The following is a 20815-nucleotide window of genomic DNA, read 5'->3' on the forward strand; positions in this document are numbered from 1 at the left end:
GCCTCGGCAGGCGGACGCGCAACCACTGCGCCACCAGGGAAGCCCCACAGTTTTGTTTTTTTGTTTTTTTTTTACAGTAACTTTTAAAAGAAAAGATCATTCTCATGCTCTAGAGTACGGAAAAACATGGGACACTTACTAACTTACTATAGAAAAGAAACATACCATAATGCAAAGCATCAACATGTCAAAAAGAAAAATGATAACATAACATGCCCCAAAATACTTGATAACATTCAAAGTCTATTCTTAATGATAATTCTTAGTGAAGAAAGAAAAGAATGCTTCCTTCACATGATAAAAATATCAATCCAAGCCAAAAGAGATTGCCTACCAGAACACACTGAATAAAGCAGCAATAATAACCAAGACATTTTTTAAAATAACGGAAGAAGATCTGAGCTATATTAAAATGCTAAAATATATTAATTAAAACAATGTGAGGCTAAGAAATGGTGATAAGCTTCAACCAACAGTTGTAAACAAATTTTTCAAGAAAAATTGGAAATGTAGATTTAAGTGAAATCTCTCAGGTTACTCTGTTGGCTTAGATTTTCGAAAGCATTGTATATTTCCAAAGAAAGCATTGCTGTGGGCTAAACCAGCCACAGTGGACCTCAGCCCTATACACACCCAGCACTTCCTGCCTCACCCTGAGCTCAAGCTGCTTCCTGTGTCTAGACAGCCCTTTCCTCTCCCTCCACCCATTCAAAGCAACCCACCCAAAAAGGTGTGGCTCACAGGCCATCCCTCTACAGAGCTTCTTAGAACCTCTAGAAGGAATAACCATTACTTCCCTCTACTACAGTTCTTATCACAGCTTTAACATTACAAGTTATTCAATGTGTTCTCTCTCTCTTCCTCTAGATTGGAGAGTAGAACACTGTCTAAGAATAATATGTACTACTATCTGTTGGCCGTATCTGTGCCAAGCGCTGTGATGAAACTTTGCACACAACTTCTGTAATCCTCTCAACAAATGCAGAATAAACGTTGTCCCCGTTTTACAGATGAGTGGGTGTAAATAACTAAACAGGCCCTGGAAGAAATAGGATGCTAATTCTTTTTGCCAGATTTCACCAACTACATCACAGTTGGTCTGAATTTAACTGACTTGGTATTCTCCTCTGAAAGAAGGAAAGGGTGAGAGCTAAAGGCTAAAAGAAGATGAGGTTAGGACTTGGTGGTGTTGGGAGGGGAGGGGTTTGTACCCTAGAAACAGGATATGAGTACCACATGAAGCACAAGACTGACTACTAAGTATTCTAATTCTGTATCTGAAATTGACTTCTAGAATTTGTATCCCAAATTACCTTTTACTTTAGAAATTTTTATTGATTCAATTGAACTCTATGTATTCAGTGGGGGAAAGAAGAACAAATGGGAAATGTACTACTGTCTGAAAGAAAGTCTGAGCTGTAAGACAGCTTTTGAAATATCCTTAATATTCTTTTCATTTTAAGCTCAGTATAATGTTTTTATAACACCTAATTTGCAACAGTTTTGTTGGAACCAAAAATAAGTGATCTCTGAGGTAGCTATACAAGCTTACCTTGAAAGAATTCAAAATAATAATTTGTTGATAGGTTCTAAAGATAAAAGCACCTTGTTGGGGATGTTTCAGGAGCTGTGAGTGAAAAAAGAGAAGACAATCTAATAATAAAGTCCTTTCACAAGATGATGTGAAATGTCCATTTAATCATTCATCCTAAAGAACACAACCTTGTTGCAGCATCTTGAAAAGCACAATACATCTCACATAGAGAAACATCTGTGCCGACGAAAAAGAAATGGTCTTTTAAAAGTGCTGTCACTTACTAAACAGAAATGTAGTCTTTTAAAGTGGTATTATTAAAGAAATCATCAAGATGGCACGCTTCCTCTTCTTTTCGGATCTTTGAAATATATACTTTTTAGGTTCCATTTATTAAAAAAAGGCAAAGATATTAAATAAAACTTAAGCATTTATCTGGCCGTTTCTACACTCGTTCAATCTTTGTTTGAGGTTAGAAAGCTATAAAGTTCAATCATTCATACCTTGGCTCAGATTTTAAGCTGTTCATATTTAATATCTGTTCTTTATAGCAGAAATACTTGACTCTCCTTTTGAAAGAAAAAAAGACCCCCAATTTAAGATATTATTATATCATAGAACAAGAGTCAGCAGACCAAACAGAACCCATGACCTGTTTTTGTAAGGTCTGCTCCCCAAAATAATTTTTACATTTTTAAAGGGTTATTTTATATCTACACACACACACACACACACACACACACACACACACAAAATGGCTGTAAACATATATGTGTGTGTGTGTGTGTTTGGAAAAATAAATATATATACACATACACACACACACACACACACACACACACACCCAGACACCTTACATGGCCAACAAAGTCTAGAATATTTGCTTTCTGGCTCTTGATGCACAAGTTTTCAGACCCCCAATCACAGAGCACAGAAAGTCTTTATAACTGTGGCCTCAGGACACGTAGGGCACTGACTTCATACTACTCTCTGAGCTGCCAAAGGGACTGCTTTTTTTAAATATCTTTTACATTTATCACAGAGACAAACTACTCAATCCCGGCGGCTTCAAGCTGACAATGTCACTTCAAGAAACAGCTCTCCTCTCAATACTGGAAAATACTGAGCTTTCAGATGGGGTGCTGGTCTCCCAGATGGAGGTTAAAGGAGCAGGACATGACATTTCCCACAGGTTTCTCCCTCATCCCCTTTCTTCCAGGCACACTCTTACTCCTCATTCAAACCCAGATGGAAAGTTTCATCCTCAATGAATCTCTCCAAATTAGCAAAGTTAGCTGTACCCTTCAATGCTCTCAGTACACTCTGTACAAACTTCTACTACACAATTTATTGCAATATTTTACTAGGTTTTTGTTTACATTTCAAAAAACGTTGATTTCTTGGTGACAAGGACCCTGTCTTGCTCAATTCTGCACCCCTTCCCATGCAATTCTGCATGGGAAGAATGCCTTCCCCATGGCAGGGGGGCTGGGCGGGGATTAGTTTCCTGAAGCTGCCCTAACAAATTACCACAAACTTGGTGGCTAACACCGAAATTCCACCCTCACACTTCTGGAGGCCAGAAGTCCAAAATTAAGGTGGTGACAGGGCCACACCACTCAGAAGGCTCTAGAAGAGAAACTATTCCTTGCCTCGTCACGCTTCTGGTGGCTGCTGGCATTATGCGGTGTTTCTTAGCTTGTGGCGGCATCCCTCCAATACCTGGCTCTGTCTTCATACTGCCTTCCTCTCTTCTGACTCTTATAAGGACACTTATGGGATTTAGGGCTCACCCAGGTAATCCAGAATGACCTCATCTCAAGGTCCTTAACTTGAGTGCATATGCAAAAACTCTTTTTCCAAATAAGGTAAAATTCACAGGTTTGACAAATTCAGAAATGGACAAAACTTTTCGAGAGCCACCATTCAACCCACTGCAGTAGGCATTCAGTAAATACGTGTTTTCTTGCCTTAGATCCAAATGAAATAAACATCTTCCCCAAAAGAGGAAAAATGGATAAAGAATAGCCGTTACTCTGTTCCCTTCCTTGCTAATGTCCTGCTTGAAAAGCAACCACTGAGGCACAGCCAGAAGCCTAAGCAGCATTTTCTTGCAGATCCCGGAGAATGACTCTACATAGTGCCAACAACAAATCTTTGCAGACCATATCTTTATTCTGAGGAAACAAACCCAGTTATATATCCTTTCTCACAAACCAACATACTTGTTCACATGGTAATTTTACAAAGACCTTCTCTGGGTGAGGTTTTGATCTCTTCAAATTATTTATATAAGAACATGAATGTGCAATTTTACTTGAGTGGTTGAAAGTCAAACTATTAACAACTCACGCTGATAGGAAACTTAACCAAGAGTTAAAGCCTTATTTTCCAAGAATTTAGGCTTTTGATCTGTTATGGACAGAATGTGTGTGTCTGCCCAAAATGTTTTTGTTGATGCCTAACCCCCAACGTGACTGTATTTGGAGATATGGCCTATGAGGAGGTGATAAGGTTAAATAAGGTACGGCTCTAATCCAACAGGGCTGGTGTCCTTATAAGAAGAGACACCAGTGCACTCTGTCTCTGTCATGTGAGGACACAGGGAGAAGATGGCCATCTGCAAGCCAGGAGGAAAGTCCTCACTACAGACCAACCCTGGTCTGGGACTGTCAGTACCCAGAACTGTGAGGAAATAAATCTGTGTTGCTTAAGCTACTGAGTCTGCAGCATTTTGTTACGGCAGCCCAACCAAACTAAGGCAAGATCTAAACACAACCCCACCCAAGCGCATTATACATACTCAGTGAGAATGAGTTGATTTTCATGACTGTGATTGTTCCCAGTACACAGTTTATGACTTCACAACAAGACTTTTCAGAAAATATTTTAACAATATGGAGATCAAAGATTGTTATGATTTCCAAGTTAAGGTTAGAAACTGGGATAACAATCTCAAATCTTTTTAAAACTAAATTAGGGCTAAAGTAATTTTTCTGCCCAAGGTTTGAAGAGATCAATGAACTACTCTTAAAATAGAAATCTCTAGCAAATTATGAAAATAGTACTAGCAGTACAATCTGTCCGTAGACTCCTAACCTTAGAATAAAACATCCCTAGTACTCCACGATATCAGGATGCCAATATAATGAAAACTCACAAAGGAGAGAATTTAAGAAAAATGGCAATCACCTTGCTGTAAGATGTAGTGGAAAAGTTATTTCCTAACTCTTATCACAGCAAGCAACAGGCAACCATTGGCATCACGTCTAAGAGGGAGGCCTTCACACTGTAGACACCAGAGGTTTGTATGTCAGTTACTAAAATGTTCTGGCAATGGCAGTACATTACCAAAAAAAAAAAAATTTTGTCAAACAGAGTTGTCTTAAGGAAATGGTGCATTTTCTTTCTCACACATCAGCACTACACGAGCTATAAACATGAAGTTGGGGTTGGAATACTATTAGTCAAACAGCACAGTGACGCGTATCTTCCAAATTGATGGGGGTCATGTAGGAAATAAAAGAATATAAATAGCAATTTGATTAAATTCACAAAAGTATGAAGAAATGAATGAAAAATTGTAATTAAGAAAAACACAGGGACAGTTATTATGTTAATGTGACTATTAAAAAGCTGAGATAATAAAATGGGTAAAAGAAAAAACAAAATGCTGAAAAAAACACTATATCATAAAACAAACGTAAAACAAATTAAAAAGGAAAAGTTAATGACAGAATAAGTCATTTAGTCCAGTAAAATCATACATATTTAAAGTCTCTCTCAAAAAGAAAAACAGGAATGGCAGTATTAACATCAGTCTAGGATGAATTTAATTTTAAAGGCATTCAGTACAAAAAAGAAGGATAATTTTAAAAAGAGTCATGGAGTTATATGTCCCTAACAATACACAGGTAAATATACAAGCAAATCTACCAAAATTTAATGAACACATAAAATTATAAAACTTAAAATAAAACACAGGAGAAGAGCTTCATGATAATGGATTTGCCAATGATTTCTTGGATATGACACCAAAAGCATAGGCGACAAAAGAAAAAACAGATAAACTGCACTAAAGCAAAACTGAGAGTTTTTGTGTATCAAAAGGATACTATCAACAGAGTGAAAAGGCAACGCACAGAATGGGAGAAAAATATTTGCAAATCATGTATTTGATAAGAGGTTTGTATCCAGAATATACAAAGAACTACAATTCAACAACAACAAAAATCCAACTAAAAAATGGGCGAAGGACTTAGACATTCCTCCAAAGAAGATACACAAATGGTCAGTAAGCACATGAAAAAATGCTCAACATCACTAATTATTACAGAAATGCAAATGAAAACCACAATGAGATGTTACTTCAAACCCATCAGAATGGCTTTTTTTTTTTTTTTGCAGTATGCGGGCCTCTCACTGTTGTGGCCTCTCCCGTTCACGGGCGCAGCCGCTCCGCGGCACGTGGGATCCTCCCAGACCAGGGCGCGAACCCGGTTCCCCTGCATCGGCAGGCGGACGCGCAACCACTGCGCCACCAGGGAAGCCCCCAGAATGGCTTTTTTTTAAAGTCCAGAAAATAACAAGTATTAGCCAGGATGCAGAGAAACTGGATCCCTTGTGCACTGCTGATGAAAATGCAAAGTGGTATAACTACTGTGGTAAATGGTATAGTAAGTCCTCAAAAAATTAAATGAAGAATTACAACAATATACAGCAATTCCACTTCCAGTTATATACCCCAAAGAATTTAAAGCAGGGATTCAAAAGACATTGAAACATCCATGTTCATGTAGCATAAATACAATGTAATATTATTCAATCTCAAAAAAAGAAAGAAATCTTGACACATGCTATAATATAGATAAACTTTGAGGACATCATGCTAATTGAAATAAGCCAGACACAAAAAGACAAATAATATATGATGCTAGTTATATGAGGTATCTAAAATTGTCAAACTCAAAAAACCAGAAAGTAGGATGGTGATTGCCAAGGGCTATGGGGAGGGGGATGGTTAAGTTTTATGTCACTTATATTTCACAACAATTTAAAATAACAAAAAATAAATTTTAAGTTTAATGAAGATATAAAAATGTGATTAGAATGTAAAACTCAATACACAATTTTTGAATTAATCAAATTTAACAGAACAGATATAAGTTAGAACATAAAATAATTTAAAATAAATCAACAAACAATTTAGCAGATGAAAAATAGAAAATCACATTCCTCAATAGAGAAGATACCGTTATTCAAATCTCTTGGGAATATTTATAAAAGTAAATCATATACTTAGACATTCAAAAAAATCTTAGTTATTTAAAAATGAGAATGTTTTACAGATTATAATCTCTGAATGTAAATCAAAATTTAGATGGAAATACAAAATTGAAGACCTAAAAATAATAATCAGAAATTTAAAAACAATTCCTAGAAACTCTTGATTCAAAGAAGAAATAAAATTACCAACTATCTAAAAACAATGAAAAGGGGAGTAATTCCTCAATAAAAACACATAGAATATAGCAAAGGATATATTCAGAACAATATTTCTAATGTCAATGCCTTCATAGTTAAAGGTTTTTTTCTTCTTTTTTGAAAAAAAAAGACAAAGCAAAAAGAAATAGATGAGGACAGAGAATTGAAAAAATATAAGCAAAAAGTCATGAAAAAGAAAACAAGGAAAAAACAGAGTAGAAATGATTTTTTAAAACCAAAAGAATTTTTATTAAAAAAATTAATAAAACAGCAAAGCAACACATGGACCATTTATGGAAAGAACAGTTAAAAAAAAAGACAATATTGGGAATAAGAAAAAAGTGTGTGACAGTAGAAATGTAATTATGCATTAGGGAATACTATAATACATGTTATCCCAAGGTAACAAATTTAAAAGCTTATAAAGCAAATGGGTACATACAGATATCCAGAGATCACAGACACAAAGAAGAGACTGGTGGTTGCCAGAGGCTGAGTATGGGGGTGGGAAAAATGGGTGAAAGTGGTCAGAAAGTACAGCCTTCCAGTGATAGAATAAGTAAGTCCTGAGGATGTAATGTAAAGCATAGTGACTACAGTTAACAGTAAGGTATCAGATATTAGAATGTTGCTAAGAGAGTAAATCTTAAAAGTTCTCTTCACAAGAAAAAAGCTATTGTAACTATGTGTGGTGACAGATGTAAACTAAGCTTACTGTGGTAATCAATTCAGAAATCACCTGAAACTAATACAGTGTAATACATGTCAATTATATTTCAATATAAAATAAATAATTTTAAAAAGCAAATAAACTGGGGGGCTTCCCTGGTGGCGCAGTGGTTGAGAGTCCGCCTGCCGATGCAGGGGACACAGGTTCGTGCCCTGGTCCGGGAAGATCCCACGTGCCGCGGAGCGGCTGGGCCCGTGAGCCATGGCCGCTGAGCCTGCGCGTCCATAGCCTGTGCTCCGCAACGGGAGAGGCCAAAACAGTGAGAGGTACGCGTACCGCAAAAAAAAAAAAAAAAGAGCAAATGGAATATTTCCTAGCCAAAACTTGACCCGAAAAGAAGCTGGAAACTTTAATGGACAGATATACAGACGAAATTGGAAAAAAGATTACATATGTACCACTGGGGGATCATAAAAAAAAACCAACTATGATCCAGTGGTTGGTTCACACCTGAGTATTAGCCTTTAAGAGACAGTTCCAATTACAGCGCAAGGAAAGACATGAATACTTTCTAAGTTAATTTATGTATCCACCAAAATTATTATACAAAAATCTGACTCAGCATCAAGAAAAATATTATAGAACAATCTCACTTGTGAATACAGATGTACATATTCTAAATATCTTTCCAAGTTATCAAATAGAATCAAGCAAAGTTATAAAAAGTAATAAATTATTTTTTAAAAGGGTTTGCTCCTGATGCAAGGATAGTTCAATACTAGCAAATTCTCCAATGCTTGATAACAGTCAACTAAAGGAGAAAAAAAACTTTTCCATCAGTAGATTACACACACACACACACACACACACACACACACACAGTCCAACAGGTATTACCAGAGGAAAAGAAAAGAATGAAATCTAAGCACATTTAAGCTAAGCAGATATAGAAAGAAAATACTTATGTAAGATGAACACCCTACAAATTCATAATGTTTTTGACACCAAAAAGCTTAAGTCACAAGGCAACCAGGTGAACTAGGTTCTAGTTCATAGGACTGACCCTTCATAGAGAAATAGGAATTGCCTTTGGCCATGATAATGGAAAAAGAGTGAACAGTCATAAAAGCTGATAAGAAACACAAAACAGAAGGGTGGTTACCAGGGTCCCAGGAGAGGGGGTAATGAAGAGGTGCTGTTCAGTGGGTACAGAGTTTCAGTTGTGCAAGATGAAAAAGTTTGAGATGTGAAGCACAACAATGTGAATACAGGTGACCTGACTGAACTGTGAGTTTAAAAATAGTTAAGATGGTAAATTTTGTTAGGCTTTTTTTTTTTTTTACTACAAATAAAATTTTTCTTTTAATTTTTAAGCAATATAAGATGACTAAAATTGTAATAAATTTTTAAAAGCTGAATGTGGGCTAGCAAAGTCACTTAGTATCCCAGGAAGCCCCAGATGCAAGGACACTCCACAGCCACTCACCTACTCTTCTGCATAATCCTTCTCCAGGTGCTAAGACAAAAGACTAGAAAAAAAACAGGAGACCTAAGAGAGCTACTCTTGGAAGTGTTGGCATGCAGGTAGGGATCAGCTACCACTGGGGGACAAGCATAAAAACTGGCTTCATCCAAGACTCTAACATCAAATGAAGCAAAAGCCATCTGCCACAGAGAAAGGGACAGTAAATACTCCTGCTTCCTCCAGGCAAAGGTGGACTGTGCTAGAGGAGGAGAAGAAGTTATCTGCCACTGGGAGAGACAAAGAGACCCTCTGCCTAGCCCTCTTCCGAGGTTCAAAGGATAGCAGCCACTGGGTGAGAAACAAAAATCATGAACACAACTGCCCTGCACTGAACACTAGGTAAAACTCATCTGCTCCTGGGGTGAGGCAAGAAACTCACTGAGGCTCAGAATTCTACAGTGATACAAATAAGACATCAGCCATACTGATGTAAGAATAGAAAACTCACTGGCAAAAAAGCCTACCATTGACACAAGGCAGAGTTTGGCTACCACGAGAGAAAGGGACAGACATGCTGACAAAGTCCCAGCTCAGACTCAGTCATCCAGGCCAGCCTACAACTGCATCTGGTGTAGGAAAACTGAGACCCCACACACTCATCCATCCACAACTTCACCCAGACTACTTCCAAGATAGACGCAAAAAGCACAGAAAGGGGTCCCTTGTGTCACTGGAGTTCAGGACTAGCGGAAAGTTGAGGGTATAGCAGGAACACTGAGAAGAAAAATTCTGTGGCACTCCAGGTCTCACAGAAGTCTCCAGGTAAAGCAATGCATTCCTGGAGAAACTTGAAGTCTCTGGTGATATGACAGTTCACTAGCAACAACAAAGCAGTAACTTAGCACATATACTGAACAAACTGATTCATTTACTCCCCTCGACAGACACTAACACCTTGCAGAATAAGAGGCACGTCCATGTCTTAGCGTAATAACTTTTTATCTCACTATGTACTATTCTTTTACATAATGTCATGCAGCCAATCAAAAATTACAAGACACCAAAACAAAGCAAGAAAAGATACCCAATGTCAAAGGGATAAAGCTATCAACATAATCAGACCCTGAGATGGCAGAGATGTTGAAACTATCAAATAGAGACTTTGTACTTAAGATATTTAAATATCTAGAGAAAAAGATAGACAACATGAATAAACAAAAGTTCAGCAAAGATGTGGAAAATTGTTTTAAGTTCTATGAAAATACGAGACAAATTACTTTATCTCAAAGATGAAGAATGCTTTCACTGAGCTTACAAAAGACCAGACACAGCAGGAAGAATTAGTAAATTTGAGGACAGATCAATAGAAATTATTCTGACTGAAAACTGAAGGGGGGAGTGCAGAGAATCCAAGACCTATGAAGCAATATCAATTAGACTAATGTACTTGTCAAAATAGTCCACAAGAAGCAGCAGAAAGGAGGAAGAAATATTCAAAAAGATAATGGATGAAAAATTAGGAAGGACAATAAGCTACAGATCAAAGAAACGTAGAGAACCCCAAGCAGGACAATTATAAATGATAACACACCTATGCACTTCACAGCCAAAGGTAAAAAAAAAAAAAGTTTAAAAAAAAAATCCTGAAGGCAGCCAGAGAAAAAGAGAAATATTACTCATAGAAGAACAAAGATCAGAATAATAAAAGACATCTCTCAGAAACTACATAAGCTACGGCATAACAGAGCAATATCTTTAAAGTAATGGGGAGAAAACTGTCAGCCTAGAATTCAAATCCCAAATAAAATATTTCAGAAACAAAGGCAGATAGACTTTTTCAGATAAGCAAGAGCTGAGAACAATCATTGCCAGCAGACCTGCTCTACAAGAAATACTAAAGAAATTTCTTTAGGCAAAAGTAACATGATACTAGATAGAAACTTAGAACAAACAAATAAAGATCGCTGGAACTAGAAAAGACATCAGTAAACACACACACACACAAATGTATATATGTATATATATATATATATATGTAACTGACTCTTTAAAGCAAAAATAGTATCTAGAAAATTATGGTTTATAACACGTATAAGTAAAATATATTAAGAAAATAGCATAAGCAAAGTGAGAGGAAAAGATGACAGTATACCACTGTAAAATTCTGACATCATACAGGAAGTGTGATATATATATATATATATATATATATATATATATGTAACTGACTCTTTAAAGCAAAAATAGTATCTAGGAAATTATGGTTTATAACACGTATAAGTAAAATATATTAAGAAAATAGCATAAGCAAAGTGAGAGGAAAAGATGACAGTATACCACTGTAAAATTCTGACATCATACAGGAAGTGTGAGAAGTTAATGATGTATATTGTAAACCCTAGAGTAACCACTAAAAATATAAAACAAAGAGCTGCAATTAATAAGCCAAAAGTGAAGATAAAATAGAATATTAGAAAATAATCAAGCCTTAAGAAGGCAAGACGCAGGAAAATAATACCAAAGAACATGAGACAAATAGAAAACAAATAGCAAGTTAGTAGATAGAAACCTAATCACATCAAAATGTTTAATGTAAATGATCAAATGATCCCAAGTAAAAGTTGGAGACAGTAAGATTGTATTAAAAACAGTAACACCCAATTATACATTGTCTATACGAGAAAAAGGGGGATACTACATGATGATGTAGGGGTCAATTCATGGAGAAAACCTAACAATCCTAAATTTGTTTGCACCTAATAACAGAGCTTCAAAATACATAAACAAAAGCTGATAGAACTGAAATGAGAATTAGAATAATTCGCAATTGAACTTAAATACTTAAACCCCGCTCTCCCAAAAACCTTCAGAACAAGGAGACCAAAAAAAAAATCAGTTAACAATGTAGAAGACTTGAAGAACATTAACCAACTTTCCAAACTGACATCTGTAGGATATAGGTCTAATATACATATAGACTGCTCTACCCAACAATGCAGGATCCACTGTTTTCAATTGTACATGTAATCTTCCCCAATACTGACCACATTCTGAGCCACAAAACAAATCTCAGCAAATTTTTAAAGACCCAAAATCATACATACCCTGAAAACCATGGAATTAAACTAGAAACCAATATAAGTATATCTCAAAATGCCCAAGTATTTGAATATTAAAATACATAATTCTAAATAATCCAAGATCAAAGAAGAAATCACAATGGAAACTAGAAAATCTTTTGAACTGAATAAAAATGTAAAATAACAGAGCTCAGAATAAAATTTATAGCATTACATACATTATGTAAGAAAAAAAGGTCTCAAACCAATATTTTAAGCTTCCATCTTAAGAAACTACAAAAACAAAAAAGTAAACCTATAACAAGCAGAAAGAAGAAAATAATAAAGATCAGGAATCAATGAATTAGAAAAAAGTAAAATACTAGAGGAAAAAATTAATGAAACCAAAAGCTGGTTCTTTCAAAACATCAATAAAATTGATAAACCTCTAGCCAAACTGATCAAGACAAAAATAGAAAAGTCACAAGTCACCAAAATCAGGAATAAAGTGTTGTCAGTGCAGATCCTCCAAATATTAAAAGAATAAGGTAATATGAACAACCTTATGCCAATAAATTCTATAACATATAAAAAGCCAAACTCCTTCAAAATCACAAACTAAGAAGGTTCACTCAAAACTTAATTTATAATCTGAATAGCCCTATATGCATTAAATAAATTGAAAACCTTCCTAGAAAGAAAAACAAGCCTCTAAATCCACATGAATCCTCTGGTGAATTCTTCCACACTTCCAAGGGAGAAAAAAATACCAATTCTCCACAAAGTATCCCAAAAAAGAACAGGACAGAACACTTCCCAAGTTATTTTCAGAGGCTACAAATACCCTGAAAGAAAAATCAGATAAAGACACTACAAGAATAAAAGCTAACTTTTAAAAAATTCTTAACAATGTATTAGAAAATCAAATATAGCCTATACATAATAAGAGAATGCATCAAGACCAAGTAAGGCTTATACAAGGAATAAGGAATGTCTGGTACAACATTCAAAACTTAAGCAGTGCAATTAACTCACTGTATCAACAAACAAAAAAAAGAAACTATATTATCCCAAGAGATAGAAAATAGCCAAAAACCTATAAAGCACTTAGAATTAAATTTAATTAAAGAGGAAACGATCATTACAAAAATATATTAAAATCTATTTGAAGTATAAAAAATAAGATTGAACAAATGGAAAGACAACCATATTTTTGAATTGGGATGATAAAATGAAACAACATTAGAAACAGAGATAACATTAAAATATTAACTGTCCCCGGATTATATATAAATTTAGTACAATTAAAATCACAATAGGGTTTTTATGTACCTTTTGCCCAGGGGAGGTGGAAAATGAATACAATATTCCTAAGATATGAACCCTAGTTATATGTCTGAGAATACCTTAAAAAAAATCAGTTTTAAAAGGAAAAAAAAACCGGTACTAGAAGATGTGACATATATATACAATGGAATATTACTCAGCCATAAAAAGAAACGAAATTACGTTATTTGTAGTGAGGTGGATGGACCTAGAGACTGTCATACAGAGTGAAGTAAGTCAGAAAGAGAAAAGCAAACACCGTATGCTAACACATATGTATGGGAACTAAAAAAAAAAAAAAAAGGTTCTGAAGAACCTAGGGGCAGGACAGGAATAAAGACGCAGACGTAGAGAATGGACTTGAGGACAGGGGGAAGGGGAAGGGGAAGCCAGGACGAAGGGAGAGAGTGGCGTGGACATATATACGCTACCAAATGTAAAATAGATAGCTAGTGGGAAGCAGCCGCATAGCACAGGGAGATCATCTCGGTGCTTGGTGACCACCTAGAGGGGTGGGATAGGGAGGGTGGGAGGGAGACGCAAGAGATTATACTCCAATAAAGATGTTAAAAAAAAAAACCCGAGTACTATCATAGGATATACGAAAACAACTGTGGAATTTATATTTACTGGGAAAGGGATACATTACCTTAAAAATGGTTCTGATACAATGGACTGGATATGCATCTGAAAGTAAGTAAAAGTGGACCCCCTCCCTCCCCTCTCATACCACATATACAACTAAAAATTCCAAATGGACTAAAGATAAGATCAAAGTGGAAAGAAAAATTAAATCTAAGTATAGGACATTACATGTCTATTTTATCAATGGAGAAAGTCTTTTAAAAACATAAAACAAAAACAGTAGACCAGAGAAACAGAGAGGAAAAAAACTGATTAAAATTTAAAATGTTAGGGACTTCCCTGGTGGTGCAGTGGTTAAGAATCCACCAGCCAATGCAGGGGACACGGGTTCGAGCCCTGGTCCGGGAAGATCCCACGTGCCACGGAGCAACTAAGCCCGTGTGCCACAACTACTGAGCCCATGTACCACAACTACTGAAGCCCACGCGCCTAGAGCCCGTGCTCCGCAACAAGAGAAGCCACCGCAATGAGAAGCCTGCACAGTGCAAGGAAGAGTAGCCTTCGTTCACCACAACTAGAGAAAGCCCGCGCGCAACAACGAAGACCCAACAAAGCCAAAAATAAATAAATAAAAAAGATACTTCTTAAACAGACAAGAGGCCAAAGATTAGTTTTTGAAAAAATTATCTGCAATGCAGGCATCAGACAAATGGTTAATAGCTGTTATATATAAATAACTCACAAAAGGACAATAACCAAATAGAAAAACGAACAAAGAATAAAGGGCAACTCTTAGAAGAATACCAACTTACCTACAAACATAGGAAAAGATGCTCCAGGTCACTAGAAGTCAGGAAATAATAACCGAAGTTAACAATGAGATACCACTACACAACTATCATACTAGAAAAGTGTCATCTATTGCTGATGGAGTTTAAGGGAAAGGGTATTGCCCTGCATTGCTGGTGGCAACATTCTGAATCAGTAACGCCACCCTGGTGATCGATCCCACAAGTCTGTAATATAAAGATATTTATTACAATATTGGTTTTAGTAGCAAAAACTGGAAACAAAGTATTGCCCATCAGTAAGTTAACAGACTATAAAATAACCATACCTTGCAATATATGCAACAGTTTTGTTTTTAATGGATTAGAGTTGTTGCAGCTAAGTGGAAGGACTTCCCTTAGGCAGGAAGAAATGAAAAAAAAGAGTCTCCAAAAAATAATCTCATTTTTGTAAACGTGTGTGCAGATGTATCTATAACACTTATGGATATGGAGAAAAATATTAAGACACATAATACTGATAGTTATGATGAGGGTTATGAGGGAATATAATGCTATTGTTGGCTAGAGGAAGCAGGCAAGCTAAGTAAAAAAAAAGAGAAAGGAGTTCACTATAAAATCAAGTTTAGGGGCTTCCCTGGTGGCGCAGTGGTTGCGCGTCCGCCTGCCGATGCAGGGGAACCGGGTTCGCGCCCCGGTCTGGGAGGATCCCACATGCCGTGGAGCGGCTGGGCCCGTGAGCCATGGCCGCTGGGCCTGCGCGTCCAGAGCCTGTGCTCCGCAGCGGGAGAGGCCGCAACAGAGGGAGGCCCGCATACCACAAAAAAAAAAAAAAAAAAAATCAAGTTTAAAGTCTCCACACACGTGTACCTACTTTTATCAGAGAGAGAGATTTGTAAACCCTGCCCAACAAGTGAGTTTCTGCAAAACACAGCTTATTTCCTATAGATCTTAAGTGGTAATCCTTTGAAAAACTAAGTCATAAAGGTAAGAATAAATTCACATGTAAATATTATAAGTATCTAGCTTTGAGTTGGTTGTAAACATTAAATAATACCTTTAAAATGTATATACACATTTTATGTACAGTAAATGTGCCATATACATTTTTGAAAGAGAAAACACTTAGAAAACCACGTTTAAATGGAAAAAGGTTTTCCGGTAAGATTGAAAGTACTTAAAAGAGACTATAACATAAATCTAAGAATATCTAGTGTATTATTTTTAGGCACATAAAAGATCTACATGAAGAAAATAAAGTGAAGCAGAACACACTAGCATGGCCCTTCCTTTGGGCTTAACTGTGCTGCTTTTTCCCCAATCTGCCTATACGTTGGGACAAAGCCCATGTTCTACTTATCTTAGTATTCTCAGCACCTAATATAAGCCCTGCTACGTGCTAAGTGATGAAGCATCTCCCTAATTTTCTTCAGAGTATGGATGCATTCCAATTGCACAGTCTCTTCTAGGATTAATTGGGTTGATCTCTCCGAGCTGTTATATTTGGGGTTTTATATACCCCTTTAAAGTACGTTTTGGAAGGAGATAAGAATTCATCCAATAATATTCACCGAGCAGCACCTCTTTTGTGCAATGTGGACTTTCAAAATGTTGGCTTATTAAGACTAAATGAAAGTTAGGAAGACAGCAGTGGAATGAAATGGGAACAAATTATTTTACTGGTGTTGGAAATCAAGGTTCTAGTTTTGACTTGGCTACCTTCTAGTTATTTTACCTTCACTGTGTCCAATCTACCTTATAGGATTGTCAGGATGAAACTAAAACCACTCTGTAAACCACCAAGCACTAAGAAATTCTTTTTTTGCTGGCCCCTACTACTCAAGAATTCTAAACTGTCTTAATTACAAAGCTACTTATACATAAAACACAACTGCTTCAGCCTGGAGCCTTGGTATAGTCCCAATATACTCAACAGAGAGTTCAGCGTACAATAAAAATACCGTCAATGCTCTTTATAGACTCATTAAGAGTTCATTTGTTTCTTATTATACAATCTCTCAAAATGAAGTATTTCGTGTGTTTGCTTAAGTGTCCTGCATTTATACCTACAGCAGAAAAGCTAATGCACATTCCAGAGGATATCACTCTTATCACTCTTTAAATATTCAACCACTTGACTGTAAAGCTCCTTTCTAAATATCCCTTCAACTGACTCTGACCTTCTGTAAAACTGATCGATTTTCAAGTTTTCCCTTCCATTGTCCTTACACAGAAAAAAAAGATTTTATTCCTATATGTAAAGGCTGTTGGTCAAGGCTAAAATTCCCAACATTTATAAATAAAATATATACCAAACCTCTTCAGTAATATGCAAAACTTTTATTAGATAACTTCATATAAAGTGTACTTTTAAATTTTTATTAATCAACCATCATTATTTTTGTTTATCCAAATAAACCTTCTCTAAATTCATTGTAACACTGTGTGCCCTACTAGCCAAGCATATGCCGGGATCTATTTTTGGAAAAGAAAATTTTCTGGTGATACAGCAAATGATAGAAGTTTGCCAAAACACCATAAAGCCATCAGCTCTAAAAGATAACAGAAAAAGAGGTGTGAAATCACCACAGATGCCAAAATAGCTGTTTTTAATTTGCTCTCTTCCACTTGCAGGTTTGCTGTTTCTTTTCTATAAAACGTAAAACTTTTTCCCTGAAGGATTTGTGCCACCTATCCACTTTCAAACCTTGAAACCTTTGACTTCCCAGCTAGGAGCAATTTTTCTCCCCTGCCTTTTGTTTTAAGTATCTTATAGCACCTGATCCATGTATCACAAATTACTTTGAATTATAATTTTCTACAGAAGTCTTACCTCTCCTACTTGATTTTCAGCTCATTGGTGATGTCCTACCCATTTTCATATACAATTCCAGATACATGGTAGGAGCTAAATAAGCATAAGTCCAATGAGAAAGTAAGGCATTTTTTATACAGATAATATGTTTTTATTAATTTTATTATGCCTCTGAATTTAATAGCTTTATCAAACAGAATGCATACTGGCCAGAATGTATTGGTCTACTATTAACATTATGGAACATCCTGTAGCAGTTGCCTCCTAGAATAATTTTTTGGATTAAGTCTCTTAAACACAGAATTGGCTTCTACACTGAAGTAAATATTCTAGTAAAGGTATTCTAGTAAATGTATATCAATATAATCTACAAATAAAACAGCCTCTAAAGACAATATTTATTTGTACAATACTCCCATTCTTTTGCTCTAATTCTCTACGATAAGACTAACTGGAATAGCATATTTAATGCTGAAGGGAGGTAAGAGTAACACAGAGGACACTGCAAAGGTTTTCCAGTCTTCAAATCTTTGCTTTAAAGCTAACTGGTTATTGATAATGATGGCACTACTCTGTGAAAATCAGTTTCCACATCTATAAAATAGAAACCACAATATCATACACATGTACTCAATGAATATTTAATAAAGGAAGGGAGGAACGAATCTCATGTTTCTAATATATAATGCACTCCAGCAAACTTGTACAAAACTCAAATATGTGGAAGTCAAGGGACTAGACTTACATTTTAAAGGACACCCATTCCCAGAGACAAAGGAATATTACAAAATCTGTAATTATACACAATCTATTAGTGTCATTAAAAACAGATGTATAGCATTTTGTATGTTCTGTCATCTTATTATTTTTTTACAATTCATTAGCTTACCTCCACTAAGCACTTTCAATAAAGATTCACCAATTTTCAGCACACCTAATGATTTCTTTGTCTCAACTGGATAATAAGCCCTGTTTCTCAAAACCAGAATCAAGATTTTCATTTTCCCCTTTTTCTACTCAGTTTGTTAATGAAAGGCAAAAAAACAGTAAAATTCACAAATAATTTTCGAAATTATTATCAAAAATGGCAAAATCAGGGCTGGGGGGAGGGGAAAGACTGTTACGTGGCCCCATCTTACAAGAGCTTAAAAAAATTCATTCATTCATGAACTGATGATGTTCTTAAGTCAAAATCCAGTGTACAAAAGGTACTTCTGCGGTCTCCACATAGAGTATTCAAAGTGTCAACTATCTGAAAGTCAACCAGACATGCCTGTTTACTAAATAGTACATATTAAATAACCTAAGGGACCTGCCTGGCAGTCCAGTGGTTAAGACTTCGCCTTCCAACGCAAGGGGTGTGGGTTCGATCCCTGATCGGGGAGCTACGATCCCACATGCCTCTCAGCCAAAACACCAAAAACATAAACCAGAAGCAATACTGTAACAAATTCAATAAAGACTTAAAAAAAATGGTCCACATCCAAAAAAAATCTTTACAGTAAATAAATAAATAAGCTAAGAAATGAAAAGCACAGTGCCTAATTTCTGTATTATAGTAGCTGCACAATAAAGAGTAGTTGTTTTGCTGCTGCTATTCATTCTCAGTGGCTGCTTTTAAGAGAGGCATCAATATACGAGAAGAGATGAAAGTTTTTTTCTTCCAGTTTTATTGAGATATAATTGATATACAGCACTGTGTAAGTTTCAAGTATAACACACACCATGAAATGATTACCACAGTAAACTCAGTAAACATCCAACATCTCATATAGATAGAGAAACATAAGAAAAAGAAATTTTTTCCTTGTGATGAGAACTCTTAGGATTTACTCTTAACTTTCCTATATAACATAGAGCAGTATTAATTATATTTATCGTGTTGTATGTTACATCCCTAGTACTTATTTATCTTATAACTGGAAGTTTGTACCTTTTGAGCAGACTAATATTTACTGAGCACTAAGTATGTACAAGGTTCTATATACTGGATGCTTTGCAGGCATTACCACAATTCTGATCCTCAAAAACATTCTGCAATGTTGACATTACATGTTCTTGTTTTTGTTTTTAATTTACCAATGAGTAAACTAAGACTTGCAGAAGCAACTTGCCCAGTTAGATGGCTAAAAACTGGGTAGCTTAAGGTTTCAAATCCAGTAGTATTTAACTCAACTGCAAGGCTTCATTTGGCAAGGAGAAAAAAATTTTCAGGAAAATGTAGTGAATTGTGGAATGATTAATAGACATGAATATATTGACTAGAGATGAAAAGGCAAGGGGAAATGACCATGATATTCGGCACTTAGCTACTGAAAGGACAGTCATATGGACTGTACTCCTCAATTTGTTCCTTCATTAAGTATTTTAGCACTATATGATCAGCCATGAAAGTAACTATGAAGAAGATTCATTTCCTGCTCTCAAGGGGCTTATTATTGGGAAGGGACAAGACAAATCAACAAGCAATTACACCAGAAGGAACATCGTGTGCTATGGGGCCATAGATTACAGACTGGAACCTGATGTATTCTTCAAGCAAGGGATGATAAATAAGAGTCCCACAGAAAGTGATGTTTACAGTGATAGTTGTAACATGAACAGGAGGTAGTAGGCAAGGTGTATGTGTGACACGGAAAGAGTTATATTGATGAGCTAGTTTGAGTCTGTTTCTTTGCTACTGCAAGCATAGCAGTGTGCAGAGTGTGAAAAAAATTGTTTCTAAACTGGAGAAAATGTAGCTGGGGAGAAATTATGGTAAATATTATTGTTCTTAATTTTCTCAAAAATGTGTGTGTGTTTAAAAAATGTACACGGCCGGAAATGTGTGCATATACAAAAATGTGTGCAATAAATTTTCAAATACCCATTTAAGATCCCCATCATCTACCTTCCTTTATTGTTCACATGTTGTACCGCAACAACATCTGAGTCTAACCAAGAGACTAAACCATAAATCAGACATAACTTAATCAACAGAATCTTGGCTTAACTAGGGATTTGAAGTTCAATAGGCTGTTCTAAATTATCATACAACAGCACAAATTTAATGATTCCATTAAAAAAAAAAAAACATTAAGGGCATTTTC

At 35.8% G+C, this 20815-nt stretch overlaps 1 protein-coding gene across 23 annotated transcripts in view; it reads right to left on the reverse strand.

Annotated features, from left to right (window-relative positions):
• The window catches only part of KLF12 (KLF transcription factor 12), a 589904-nt gene that overhangs the window by 429870 nt on the left and 139219 nt on the right, over positions 1-20815 (reverse strand). For 18 of the 23 annotated variants that reach the window (XR_008619026.1, XR_008619027.1, XR_008619028.1 and 15 more), the window contains exon 2: positions 14936-14966. The exons of the other annotated variants lie outside the window; for them this stretch is intronic. The gene's annotated coding sequence lies outside the window, so the exon portion shown is untranslated. The remainder of the gene's footprint in view (positions 1-14935; positions 14967-20815) is intronic. 23 annotated transcript variants of the gene reach the window in all.

Source organism: Physeter macrocephalus, chromosome 13 (assembly GCF_002837175.3).
Source record: "Physeter macrocephalus isolate SW-GA chromosome 13, ASM283717v5, whole genome shotgun sequence".
In the NCBI taxonomy this organism is placed as follows: domain Eukaryota; kingdom Metazoa; phylum Chordata; class Mammalia; order Artiodactyla; family Physeteridae; genus Physeter; species Physeter macrocephalus.